The following is a 14,503-nucleotide window of genomic DNA, read 5'->3' on the forward strand; positions in this document are numbered from 1 at the left end:
ATTAATAAGACTACGATGGCCGCCGGCCCCCTGTCCCTCTGTCAGGGGGTTGTATCTCATAGACCACAATAGTAAGAGAGTTGAAACTTTGACAGAGTATATATTAAATAAAATATATATAAAGACGGTTTTGTACTTTTTTTTTGTTGGTACGTATTGTAATATCTTGTACGATGGTTATGGAACCCTTCATGTAAGAGTCCGATTTTGCATTTGACCGGTAAAAGGAATTCACAAACGGAACATTTTTTTTTTTAAATTACATCCTATGTATAAGCTGTGCTCATATTATTTTATCTCGTATAAATATTTAATAAATTCATTCTCTATAAACAAAAATTTATTTTATTATTATATATATTTATTGTTTATATTTCATTTGTAAAAATAATTGAAAATATATTTTCATGAAAGATAAATAAAATTGTTTTTACATTATATAACCATTTTATTCAATATATAACAACCATTACTTTATATATACGAGTATAATATGCTAATATCATATTATATATGCACTGATTGTCATTTGTTTATTTAAATACAGTATGTATTTTATGTATTTAGACACTTTGGGGAAGTTTATAATTTTATTAATTTTCGCAGATTGAATATTGATTATTCCAAGTTTTTTTTAGGATTATTTTGGAAAAATTTGTATAATGGTGTTAGTAATTATTGTAACTGTCCAAATTTGGTTCTGTCCAATAATTTCTGGTAAATTATTGTAACTGTCCACATTTGAAGTTAATTAAATAGAGTTCCTATGTTTTTAAACCAAAAATCTGAAATTTTTGGTTTTATTTCCATCAAAATAAGTTGATAAACAGATCAGAAATAATGAAACGGATTGAATAAATTTTTTCGATAATTTTCTCTTTTAACTCTTGTTTACAAAGTAGGTAATCGATGTTATATTTCCTGAGCGATTTTGAATTGGTAAAGGACTGTGTTGGTTTTAAAGCGCAACCCATATTTTAACATAAGTCAATGGAGGGCAAATTTCGGAGGATTGGTGTCAAATTTTCAATCGTTATGTTTCTAATTACACAGGTATAAGAATTATCGGATATCAGAATCAGAATCCCAATTTTTCGAGATTAATACCTGTCTATTATGAAAATTCACTTAAAACTAAGAATTATTTTCATAAAATATGCAACTTACTTAAAACAATGTTTGAATTACGATTTTCAAAAGTAAACTTTTATTTCTCCTTGTTATCATTCTAGAAAACAATTATACTGCTTTAGTTATCTAATTGTATTCTAAATAATGAATTATCAAAACTATTTATTCATAATTCGACATACCACCACAATATGTAAAACTTGCCGAATTGTTTTGAGTATGTAGTCAAATATTTAAACAAAAAACACACAAACAAAACTTAGAACTTAAAGCTTACAAAGCTAAAGTAGATAGAAACGAAAGTGCTTACTTTGACCTTGTATTTTACTCCACTTCAAGTGAAGTACTTAAAATATTTTAATATTAATATTTCAGTTAGAAGTACTTGTTTTTTTATATTGGGTGCACAAAATAATTACGAAAATCAGATTTCATTTTTCAATACATGCATTTTAAAACGTTATTTTTATGTTTACAAATCTACTAGCTGTGTGATAGCTTAAAAACACGTTCCGTTGTGAATATAACCTCAAATAAAATTTAATTTCAATCATTGTTACTATTAAATTGACTGCATTTAGCAATATTCGTTAAAAAAAAATCAGATTCTTCTTAGTGTTTAAAAAAAACTTCAAGCCACATTAGCTTTTTATAATGTAGAAAACCTTTAAAAAGTTATAGAAATACGAAGTTGTACGAACACTATTGAATCACTAAAAATAATCCCCTTTCGTTTTTTCATAGACCTTCATCAGTAAGTCTTTTAATCATGTATAATTCATTCCGGTAATAATGAAGTTGTCTACAATATTGCTTAGAGGTTTGGGTTTTCTAAAACGCTGGCTGAATCTTTGTCTATTGTAAAATTCATATTTCGTAGGCGTACCTACGTATAAAACTCTTTTGCCACTTGTATCGTAAAAAACTATTATTTAATTATGATTGATCCAACTAGGTTTACATGGAAATCGCTTTATCTCAGTTCAATCAGCTCTAAACACTTTCCTTAATGGACACTCAATATTTGTTTAAAATGTAAAGTGAAGATATTTTTCGTACGTTTTAAAGTAAAAGGAAGGACAAGTGGATTTCAAAGAAAACGACACACAAAACATACAAGAAAGTGTTTTTGTTTTAAAAACGATATTATCCTAGATTGTTGCTACATGATGGTACAGGTAGGTGGGGGGGGGAGTAAGAGTTTGATGAAGAGGAAGAGTAAGATGTAGAGGAGATAGAGGATAAAGAATATGTATTGTAAGTACAGTGATATTTTACAAGACTTTTACAAGGTGTTAAAAGAGTTAATTGTTATTGTAAAATAAATTTTTTATGTCTTAAAATTTTATGCAGGATACGTACTTCCTTTCCGCACTATTTTCCATACAAAAAATATATGATCCATGGCATTGCGTGCGCCTATTTAACTCCTTCAAATAAGCCTGCGAAACGTAAATCTATACTTAAGGTACATTTCGTTATTTGTCATGGCTTTGACAGTTGTTCAGAAAAAGCTAAGTTATAGTGAGTGTAAGTTACGGGGACATGAGTGCTTCCCCACTCTAGAGTGCAAATAACAATTTACGAACTTGTTACACGATATACTATTTTAAAATGCTTTCTTCTATCTTATTCAATGGTTTGTGTTTCTTGTACTTAAAACTTTTAAGCACACATTTATTTATCGTATTATTATTGAGCTTTTAAAATTGCACTTTAAGAGGAAATTAAAATGTAACAGTCATGTCCATTAAAAATGGAATATAATTTTTATTAAAGAATAGTTTTATCGTATTGTTATTGGGCATTTAAAGTGCACTCTAAAGGAATTGAAATATAAAAGCTACAAGCGCAAATCCAGGATCCAAAATTTTTTCGAGGAGCAAATGAACAAAAAAAATGAACCCGATTTTGGTATTTTGACAAGCTTTTATTTAACTTTCAATGTTTGTTTTTTCTGTACTTATGCTTTCGAGTCAAAGGTTGCAACTGATTTTTAAAGTAGGTATCCTCAACTGATTGAGTTGAAATTTTGCATAATCGTTTTGATTGGATAGAAAATTCTAAATTGAATTTGGTGGACCGCCCAAGATGGCGAATTAGTTATTTTTTATGCATTCCTATTATATGGTTATCTAATGAAATGGTTTGCAGAGAAGAATACGAATAACATGTGTAAATCGGATGGTATTGCTTGTGGTAAGCATCACCTAATTTTCCCATTGCTTTCAATATATTTGATAGTCGTACTATTTTTGTTGTAAATCAAAATTCGTTCTAAAGGGCAAGTTTTTATTGTACTAAAAGGTATAAATCAACTATTTTTATTGGCCACCCATTAATCACTATTGGTAAATGGTGGAGGAGCTTCGAATCATCTTTGATATTTTAAATTGAACGCCTCCAGCTTTAAAGAATAGTCATGTATGAGAGATTATAGAAATATTTATTGTCTACTTCTTAGCACAATAAAAGCTTGTTTTGCAAATGTTTTGAGTATAAAACTTTTTGAGTCTTCTGTATCAGTGTACACCAAACGATACTGACGATATATTTGCGGTATATAATATTGACGTATCAAGTATGTTTTTACGTTTAAAAAAAGTATTGCATTATAATGTTGTGTGCGGTTATATCACCAATGCTGTAGCTCTAGCTAGAGATGCTCTTTCCATACACTTTTACCAGTTTGCAACAATCTTCATCAATCTATCACAACCCACGATAGCAACATACACACACTCACTCACAGAACATAACCAAAAGCCCACCCATCCATCGATAGTTATAGAACAACATAGAACGATACGTTACGATAGATAATACTAAAAGCAACCGACAAATCTAATAAACTTGTTGCTTTTTTTGTTGTCATTTCATTTTAGCTTTGTCTCTTTTCTTTCTACTGTTTAGTACAGGATGTTTTAGTATATTGATGGTTTTAGTTTTTCATTTTAGTTTGTGCAAATTTTAGAAAGTTCATTCTAAAGAAGCTGAAGTTGAAAATTTTGCAAGCACTCCAAACAACAATTTCTTTGGGCATACACTAATCTTTCAACTGTACTAAATTTTACCGAACATTCGACTTTCTAGCTTAAAGTGATAAAGAAACTTGAGAAATCTCACTGCATTGTTATTCATGTTATTCAGCTAGTCAAAGTGGCAATTGTAGGATATTTGCAAAAAGCCATACATGAGTGGCCAGGTTTCGGAAAAATTGTCATTTTTGGAAGTATGTTCCTTATCACGTGTTCGGCAGATGGGGACTCTAAAAATGTCCGATATTGAATGATGGGACTCTAGAAATATTAATAGTATTGTCAATGATTCCGTGGTCTTGTGTCTACGGTGTCCCCTTCTCGTAAGAAAAGTTATCATTTATGCACGTCAATTTATTGGGTTCAAATTTTTAATTCAAAAATACATCAATCATAGAGTTTCACGACACTTGTCACTCTTTTTTCTGGAAAATTAATAATTTTTTTATTAAGGTCATGTTTCTCGTCATCATTAAGGTGCTGGCGTCATTTTGAACCAGACTTTTGAAGGTATGACTTTGCATACCTGGCCACGCTGTACATAGCTTTATATTTTGTATATATTATATTGTTCGTAGAACATCAGTAGTGGTAGCATATCGTAGCATCTTTATTTGCTTTTAACTAAACCATAAAATAATACAATGATATTATGGATATTACTCTAGCATACTACTTTATACAACGTAGTACAATAAGTACATTCATAAATTATGGTGTGGTTAACGCCTGAAGGGGAAAACGAAAACGGGAGCTAAAAAAGAGGAATATTGTGTAACACAGGCATACTCTAAAAGTACACAGATATATACACATAACCCATTAAAATAATAAATATTCTAGGTAAAAATTTGTTCGAAGTTTTCTTGAAAATATTACCTGTTGTTTGTAAGTCACGATTAATGCACCTTTAAGATGTGAAAAATTTCTCAAATATACCACTTTATAAATTTGTTTGATCTTCACACTTGAAATAAAAGATTAAAGTTGGAAGTATTTGTAAGTATGTTAAGTGTACCATATCAGGTGACGTCAAAGGATGGTATAGCTTTTATCACATTATATCCAGATCGTCGTTTGTTTTAAGTAGAAAAATATTTTTGTTAAAATTTGAATTTCTTTTTGCAGTTTCTAATAAATTTTTATGATAATGTTATAGGAATTTGTGAAATAGGATTTTTCGCAACAAATATACTGTAAATTTAAGAACTGGAAAAAATAACCGAGTTTAGTCAATTATTCTCAAAAACCAGCTGTGACCTGTTTGGTTTCCCTAACAATATCCATTTTTAAAACAAAAATAAAGAAAATTACTGAATCATCTTCTGTTGCCTTCGGTTTAACCACTAATATTAGTCTAATAGTTCATACAAGGCAAGAAATGTGTGGCGTTTACTACAATGTTGGTATGATATAGAGGCAGATATTAAAGTATCTATTTTGGCATAAGCAACATCACAATATTGAATAGGCCTATCCACCAGATATTGTGCTTTCACCAACAGTATGGGCCTGACATCCATATTGCATTGACTCGTCCGACATAACTATTGCTAATGTTACTATTCACTCAATAGCGTTCACACCAATACTGACCTATCACAAAAAATTTCTTACCGTGTATCACAGTTTTTGAAAAGAACTGAACTGAACTGAAGGTTCGATTCGAGCCCAGGGCTTTTTTTTTCTTTATTTTTTTGTCAAATGTATTTCTAAATATAAATCATCTTAAATATTTAAAAACTAAACTATGGGTTTGCCCCTCCCCCACTGCCCTTTCCTTCGATTAAAAAAAAACAAATTAATAATAAGTTAGCGTGTAAATAATTTATCAAAATAAAAATATAATATTAACCACCACAGTCAATAAACTGTGATATTGACAAATTTTCTTTTTTTGTATATTATGGTCCTAAAAAACACAAAACACAATATTTATGCATGCAATCTATACAAGTCATGGTGAATGTGACCGTAGGGAACAGATAAATATATTTAGGATTATTTTGGCGATAGTGGAACTTCTTTTTTACAATTTTGTTTCGGATTCAGGTTGGTCGGTTAGTGTTGTAATTATTTATTTAGGTACTAAACATTATAATTAAACGTCAGCACTCGCGTTATGAGTATTTTAAGCGTTATAGGCGTTATTTTACGCATTTCATCTTCGATTTAAAACATAAATGTATTTTATTTTCCAAATGGTATATATGTAGTTGAAATTATTTCTATCTTCATATAATCTTATCTATTTTCGAATTATAAATTTTTCAGGTATTTTCAATCTATCAGTTTTGAAAAGTTTTTTCCCTAAGTATTGTGAAAAATTGTGATAATTTCTCTCATCACGTGGGTAAAGATGTAAGCAAAAGTTGCGTTAGTTTAATATAAGTCGCACCCAGTATATTAAAAAAAAATTGAGATAGAAAAACTATATAGAATCACACATGCACACTAACACTTATATCTTTTTTGCAAAAGATATTTCATTGCAAAACAATTGAAATAGATGTAAGTACATTTCTTATTTTGGTTATCGAGGGGAATACATTCGCTTTTCTTAAGAAAATTTATAAATGAATACTTTCTTAAAAAATATAATATGGGTAATATAATAAAACTTAATGATTTTTCCTAAATATTGCATGCATGATGACTATAAATTAAAAAAAAAAAAATATTTTATTAAATTTTTGTTTTTTTTGTTTTTTTTTTCGTAGAAAGAAAGAATTTTAATAACTTTTTTCAAGTAAATTTGTGAAATTATATACACTCTGTATAAGAGATTGATGCAATGTTAAGAAAATAATATTATTAAAAAAATGCTTGCCGAAAAATTTGATAAATTCAAGCTAAATTCTTTTCATTAGAGGATTGAATATTAAGAAATTCAATTAAATATCTGGATATTTAATTAATTCGGAATGTTGTATTTCAATTGTTTAACCGTCTATGGTTTATGGGCGTAGACAAGGGACTATGAATATGTCAAAAAAAAAAAAAAAAAACAATGATCTAATGAAACAATTCCGATGTTTTTTGGTTTAAGGATTCGAATCCTTAACTGTAGCAATTACATAAAGCAATTATAAGCATTGTACCTCCATATGCATCAAAAAGTTATTGACCCAATAAATTCAATAATTGAAAACAGAAAATCATAAATGATTAAACACGCATTCAATAATAAACATGACAGATATAATTTTCATTTTTCATTTATTTCAACAGAACAAACATCATATCATTTAACTTTCAAGTTTTTCATACATATCTACATACATTTTTTATATATTTATAAGGATCATTAAATATTTTCTACTGATAAAGCATAAAACATTGTACATATTAGACTGGGGTCAGACGTAGTATTGGATAAACGTTTTCAGAACGGCAAAAAATTTCGGAAATTTTTTTTTATGTTGTGTTGAAAATTTTTGAATTGAGGATGTATGAAATTGATGAATATTCCATTGGGGACGATTTTCATGTGAGACAAAAAAGTTGATTCTTGTACCAAATTATTCCTCATACGCTTCTTCCTGTTTCACAAGTTACTGTTTTTTAGTTTTTAGCTTCTGGTTTCTTAGAAAGATTGATATAGGCAAATTTGGAAACAAAAACTGGAATTTTAGGCTAATATCTTACAACTGAAATTTACAAACCCCCTAAAAATTTTGCTGGTACGGCGGCACCCTAAACTCGCACTTGAAACACATCTAAGAACACTCTTTATTAAGCTACATTTTCCAAACTAAGCCGATTTTGATGATCATCGCCAATTTTTAAGTTTTTTCGAGTACGGAACCTAAAACTTTTACTTGAAACATAGCTAAGAAAACTCGCCATTAAATTACCTTTCAAACGAAACAAAAAAATCAAAACCGGATCATCCGTTTAGGTGCTACGATGCCACAGATAGACAGGCACACATACATAGCGGTCAAACTTATAACACCTTTTTTTTTAGTTCGGTAGTTAAAAATTGCAATTTTTAAGTTGAAGGGCCATATAAACCTCGAATTTCCAAGTCCCGACAAACTGATTTTAACATTTTACGCATTATTAAAAATTTTTGACATGGAAGCCCCTGGCTGTGATAATATTAATAGAGGAAAAGAATAATTTTGTATATGGCCGTTTAAACAGACTCTCAAATGCTCCAATTGAGTCTCGACCTAAAATATTTTTGTTTATTGATAAATAAATACAAAATAAGTAAATATATTCTACACTCGCTAACAAACTTATCGACTGAATTCAACTACCTACCTTTGCGTATCTTTAATAAGTACACACATGTATCAGTATGTTTGATGGTAGGTAGGTAGGTTGTTGGCTTGAATGTAATCAAGTGTATTGATGTGTAATGAAATGTAATAATCAATTCATAAATTGTGTATCAATAGATGATTGAACAACATGAACTAAAACATATGTAAGTATGTTATATGTATACAAACAGTTTATTAATGTTATATTTATTTAACATTGTACGAGTATAAATGTGTAGCGTTACAAAATGGTGCGAAAATTTCATGCGGGAATAAATCCAACGCTTTACGGACCATATGAAAACTTTATACACTTACAAAAATCATCCAATCCTTGAACTGAGTTGAATTGCAGTATTTGCTATTCATAGGCTTAAACCTACAGAAAATGTAATTTTGATCGTAAAATAAAGGAAAAATCCATTACTTTACTTTTGATATTACATTGTGAAAAACAAAAAATTGAAAATTTTTATCTATTTAGGAGAAAATAACAAAAGTTTAAGCCTAAGTCTGAAATTATGGGCAAACAACATGCTATCTCCACAAAATACAGGTTAAAAATAAAGAACATTTTTGGGTAACTTTAAAAAAAAAAAAACATCCTCATATTTGTTCGTAAAGCTTTCCGTTTTTGATTTATACAGGGTGGGTCATTTTAATCTAAAATGGCTAATAGTTTTGTACTTAACGTATCAAAAATATAAATATTATCCGAGATAATAAAGGAGAACTCTAGGATATTTCGAAATAAATTTCGATTTTTACCCCAATTTTTTATATCAATTTTTTGATATTAATATTTTTTGGTATTTCAACTACCAAGCAGTCATCATCAATATTAATTAGCTAATCGTAATTACTCTTATTGTGTATTACTCGTTGCTAATTTGGTGGCGGACATCAGTCCGCCAAATTAATTAGGAATCAATTTGTTTTTTTGTATTTTTTTGCCTTGTATGTTCTCTAAATTAATAATCGGTCGTTGTTGTATGATAGGCAAAAAATTATGTTCCTACATGTCTAGAAATATGTATGACTCGTAGAATCGAAACTGTTAACATCGCCGAATTGATAATCTATGTTAAATAGTTTCTCTTTTGACCCATGAAAAAAACATAAACTAAAAGATAAAATTTTGCATTCATAATTTTAATTTTGTGTGTTGTTAATTTTTTGTTTCTCTTTTGATTTCAGGTAAGCTATCATAGCAACAAGGAAAATTCATCGAAAAAAATTAAAATTTTCTCAAGAAAGTTTCAGCAACATTGCTTTAGTAAGAAAACATGAATGTATTTTTAGTTTTTGCTCTTCTATAGATTGAGAATAATTTCTTTAAAATATCAATAAGTATGGATGATATCGAAGAATGATATTAAAACTTGTTCCATTAGATATTCAAACTTCGATGTTTCAAACAGAAAAGAATATGATAATGACGTCGAGATATTTCAGCTACCAACCCAAGACCCATGTTCATCATTTACGAACTTAAATTCACTTTTCACGTCCTAAGCACGCTATAAAAACACCTTTACCAAAATTTTCTTCATAGCATCAATAATTTTAGGCGTTACCAACTTGGAACTAAACTTAGTACACCATTACATATATACAGGATATAAAAATTTGATGTGAAGTACCTACCTGATTCTGAGACTGCTGAGTTTCGTTTTGAATGACCACTTTGTGCAAATAATTTTCGTATATATATGATTGACTAGATAGATGTTGTATCTTAGTAGGTATATTCACTATTGACTGACAACTGACTGCTTGATTACTGCCTATTAACTAAGCAGTTAGTTAGGTGTACATGTAATGTACTACACTGATTGTATGTTTAATCAATCATTTCATATTTTACTGATACATGTGTGAGATCATTTATCATATTAAATAAAATACATCAATGATATACAATTTATTTATCATCAACTATTAAATATTATATTTACCTTTCCCTTTTTGTTACCAATTTATTGCAATCAAAGTAAGTTTTACCGATTTGGTGTAACGGATATTTATTTTTGAGGTTCATCACTTTAAAATAAAAAATAAATAAAAATATTTGTATTATCAAAGTATTCGGCTTTTTTTGGAAAGGTTATCTTGGTGCGACAGCCCTAGCACACCTAGTCCATATGGAACCTATCGTTAAATAATATTGATTCAGATGAGAAATTTCGAAATCCGTGTAAGTGCAGTTTTACTGTCACGAGCTCCAGGGCTTTAATAATTTCGAAAAAGCTGTGTCCTTGCGTTATATGCTCGCATTAAACTTTAAATAATAAAATCAACAGCCTCTAATATACCGAAGAAAACATTGAAACTTCTGAATGGAAAAAAGTTATTAATATGAGATGAGTGGTATACATAGTCCCAGTGCTCATTTGCATACATTGTCCTTGATACATACACCTCTCTAAATCAGCGTGTGGTTTAATTATGTTTAGCCTTCCAAATTTTTTTATTTACGACAGTTCATTCTAAGTGGAGTATTTATTTTCACACGAATTGGAAAGTTTGCGATCAAAAGTTCATCAAAGTATTATTTATACAAACCTCATGCTGTACAAAAAATCTTAAAGTTTCCTTCGTGCAAATTTTCTTTATCAGAATCATTGCAAGTTTTATTTTTGAACTTCAGGTCAAAAAGTTTGGCATCAGAGTATTTATATCAAATTCCTTCATTAATATCCGGAAAAAAGTATGATTAGTTTCAACTAATTTCGGCTTTAAATTTACTCATTATCAAAACTTATTTTTACACCGAATAAAAGCCTGAAGGATATAATAAAACAAATTTTTATCATAGAATCAGTGAAATAAAAATCTGCTTTCTGGAAATTGACCATTGTGCATGAGATCTATTTCATACCTATATTCCATGAAATAGCACACAAAAAATAAAGAAGCTACAAAAAATTTTGCAAATTAAAATTTATTCTAGGAAACATTAGATATTCAAAAAAATTCTAAAAAACTTAAAATAATATTTATTTTATGTAATTAGTTTATGCTTTCATAGAATATTTACCTATGTTGCAAAAAAGATAGGTTATATGGAAACTGGATCGAAATAAAGGGTTCGGTGTCGCAACTCAGGGTAAACTACCGAGGTACTGATTTCCATAATTATATTTGGCTTATCGCCAAGTGAACCAAATTTTTGAATTTTTCGGGTTAAAATTACCATATAAACTGAGTTTCATCAAATTCCGAAACAAAAAATTTTTTAGAATTTTTCGATTTTTTCCAAGGGGTACCCCTTAAAAAAATTGCAAAAATCGAGATAAATTTTTCGTTTTCAATTTCGATAAAACTCACTATATAAGTTAATTTTGACCCAAAAAGTAGAAAAATCGCGTTCATTTTACATTTGGGGCCTTTGTTTTCGAGATAATGTCAAAAATCGATTCGAAATATCGTTTTTCTCTGAGACAAATTGGCTCAATAGACAAATGATCCCGATTTTTGAACTTTTTGGGTTAAAATTACTTGATAAACTGAGTTTCATCGAATTCGGAAACAAAAAAAATTTTTAGAATTTTACGATTTTTTCTAAGTACCCCTTAAAAAACATTTAAAGTTATCAGACGCTTTTGGTACTGCATCCTAGACATATGCGCATACAATGTATATTTTTCATCATTATTTTTAAACAAACAGTTAAATTGTTTGTACACATTTTCTAATTTCATCTCTACCATAGTTTGAAATAAATTTCTAATGCATACAAAAGTTTCTTTTTAATAAATAAATTAATCCTTATTCATCCACTTCAAAGTCCATTTTAATATACTTGGTTTTTATAACACATTTTATTACTCCTCGAACATCGACGTACGTATTCAAAATATTTGAGGAGCTCTACGGAGAAATATTAGGTACAACAAAAACCTTTTATTGCAATATTATTATGTACAATAAATTCTTAAATTAAAATAGTATAATTGATACGAGAAATTTTAAGACATCATACTCGAGGATTGTGATCGCTTATCTTTTACGAGGTCACTGAATTTGAATAAGACAGGTGAATGATGCATTAAATATATATACATATCATCGTATAAAATACTTAGTCATCACAAAGTCGACAAGATATATGCAAATTTGAATAACATATTATATGCGAAAATGACTGAAATGTTATTTTAAACCAAATATGTATTACGTTGAAAGTTTGTGAAATATTCAAGATAAAAGTGAATTAACTGCCAGCAGAAATTTGTGAACTGGATATTTGTCTGGTATCAGCGAAACATAATGACTTTCAATAGTCATTTTAGATAATAGTAATGAGGGACGGTTAATCTTCATTACCTTCTTTGATTTCAAGTTTGATCAACTAGTGAAATTTACAAAATTTAAAAAACCCCCGACAAATGCCATTTATTCTTTGTAAACCGATTTTTGGAAACTTTGCTATAAAATGTTCTCAATCGAGTCGGTTCGACCGTTTAGAGGCTAGGATGCCACTGAGAAACACACGGATGCACATAGATAAACACTTTAAACTTATAACACGCCTTTTTAAATCAATATCAAAGTGATGGGCAAGGACATCAGATGAGATGAAAAGGATACTTAGAGATAGAGTGCTATCATTTTTTGGGACAAATTTTTGGAAATATTTTAATTGAAATTGAAATATTTGAGTTGACTTTGTTCTTTTGAATTATTGTTTTAAATTACCTAATTATTTTACCATTTCACTTTTCCAAATTAATTAAACCGGGTTTATTTGACCATTCATTTCCATAGTAATTATATGACATGCCTTTTCCAAACACACAGACACACATACATGGCGGTCAAACTTATAACACCCCTTTTTTTAGTTCGAAGGTTAAAAATAATAGAAAGCAATTATATCTTTATTTTATGACAGTGAAAATTTTACCTTCAACATTTATAAAACTTTTTGTACAATATTTTATAGCTAAAATAATTAATTTATATAATAAAAGACATTTTGACTTCAACCCAAGCAAGCAATGAACTCTGAACTGAATTGAATTGAAATAATAAATTAATTGTACTGAAATTTATTTTTAAATTTGAATATATCTAGATAATTATAAAGTGACATTACATAACATTACATTATTATTTTAAGATAACATTACACATTACATGAATATCATTTGCAGAAATACAAATTTAATTATTATTATCTCATGTTAATCATTATATAATTATAATACAATGAATAATATTATATAGGATGAGTTTTTAAGCCAACTAATATTTTTTAATGGTCTATCTTGCAAAAAAAATAAACTGGCAGTACATAGTCGGTGTGGTACTGAAGTTGTGTGTGTGCGACAAAATTCCCAGAAAGGGAAAAAACATTAAAAAAGGTCTTGTTAGCCTTCGTGGATTATTATTTGGTCATGAACTGTAACTTATGCTGGAACGATCATTATCTCCATAGATAAATGATGTGTTTTATCCACTTTTCAGATTCTGTTTATTGAGTTTTCCAAATTTTTTTATTACTCTTAAAAAAAGGGCTCAACTAATTCTGCTGAAAACTCTTTTAGTTCTTAAATACGCGATTACTCGTTGAATAAGCCCAGCGCGAAATAATTGAGGCGATAGAATCCGAACGAACATACGCGCATATGTACACACACACAGACATAACATTGAAAAAGCTTGATTCGGATATTGCAGCCTTGAAATCGCGGAAATATGTAAAACTGTAGATTTTCAAGATCGGTCCCATTAATAATACTATGCAAAGCTTAAATAATAATGCAAAAAATATTTTTAATACAATAATAATAAAATAAAAACCAATATAATACATGCACATTATGTATACTCATCAAATATCTTCGTCCATTTTATTGTGAGATTCTTCTTTGGACAATGCCATAATTAAACTAGTAACATTCTGTACCAATATATCATAATTAAATTTGGTATTTGTATAGTTAAATTACATTTAACTGTGCGGCAGAATAGATAGATATGTTTGAAATAAAGACAAATAATATAATTTAAGGAACATTAGAACGGAAGAACAGAACAGAGAACGATAATATA

The sequence above is a fragment of the Chrysoperla carnea genome, chromosome 4 (assembly GCF_905475395.1).
Source record: "Chrysoperla carnea chromosome 4, inChrCarn1.1, whole genome shotgun sequence".
NCBI lineage: Eukaryota > Metazoa > Arthropoda > Insecta > Neuroptera > Chrysopidae > Chrysoperla > Chrysoperla carnea.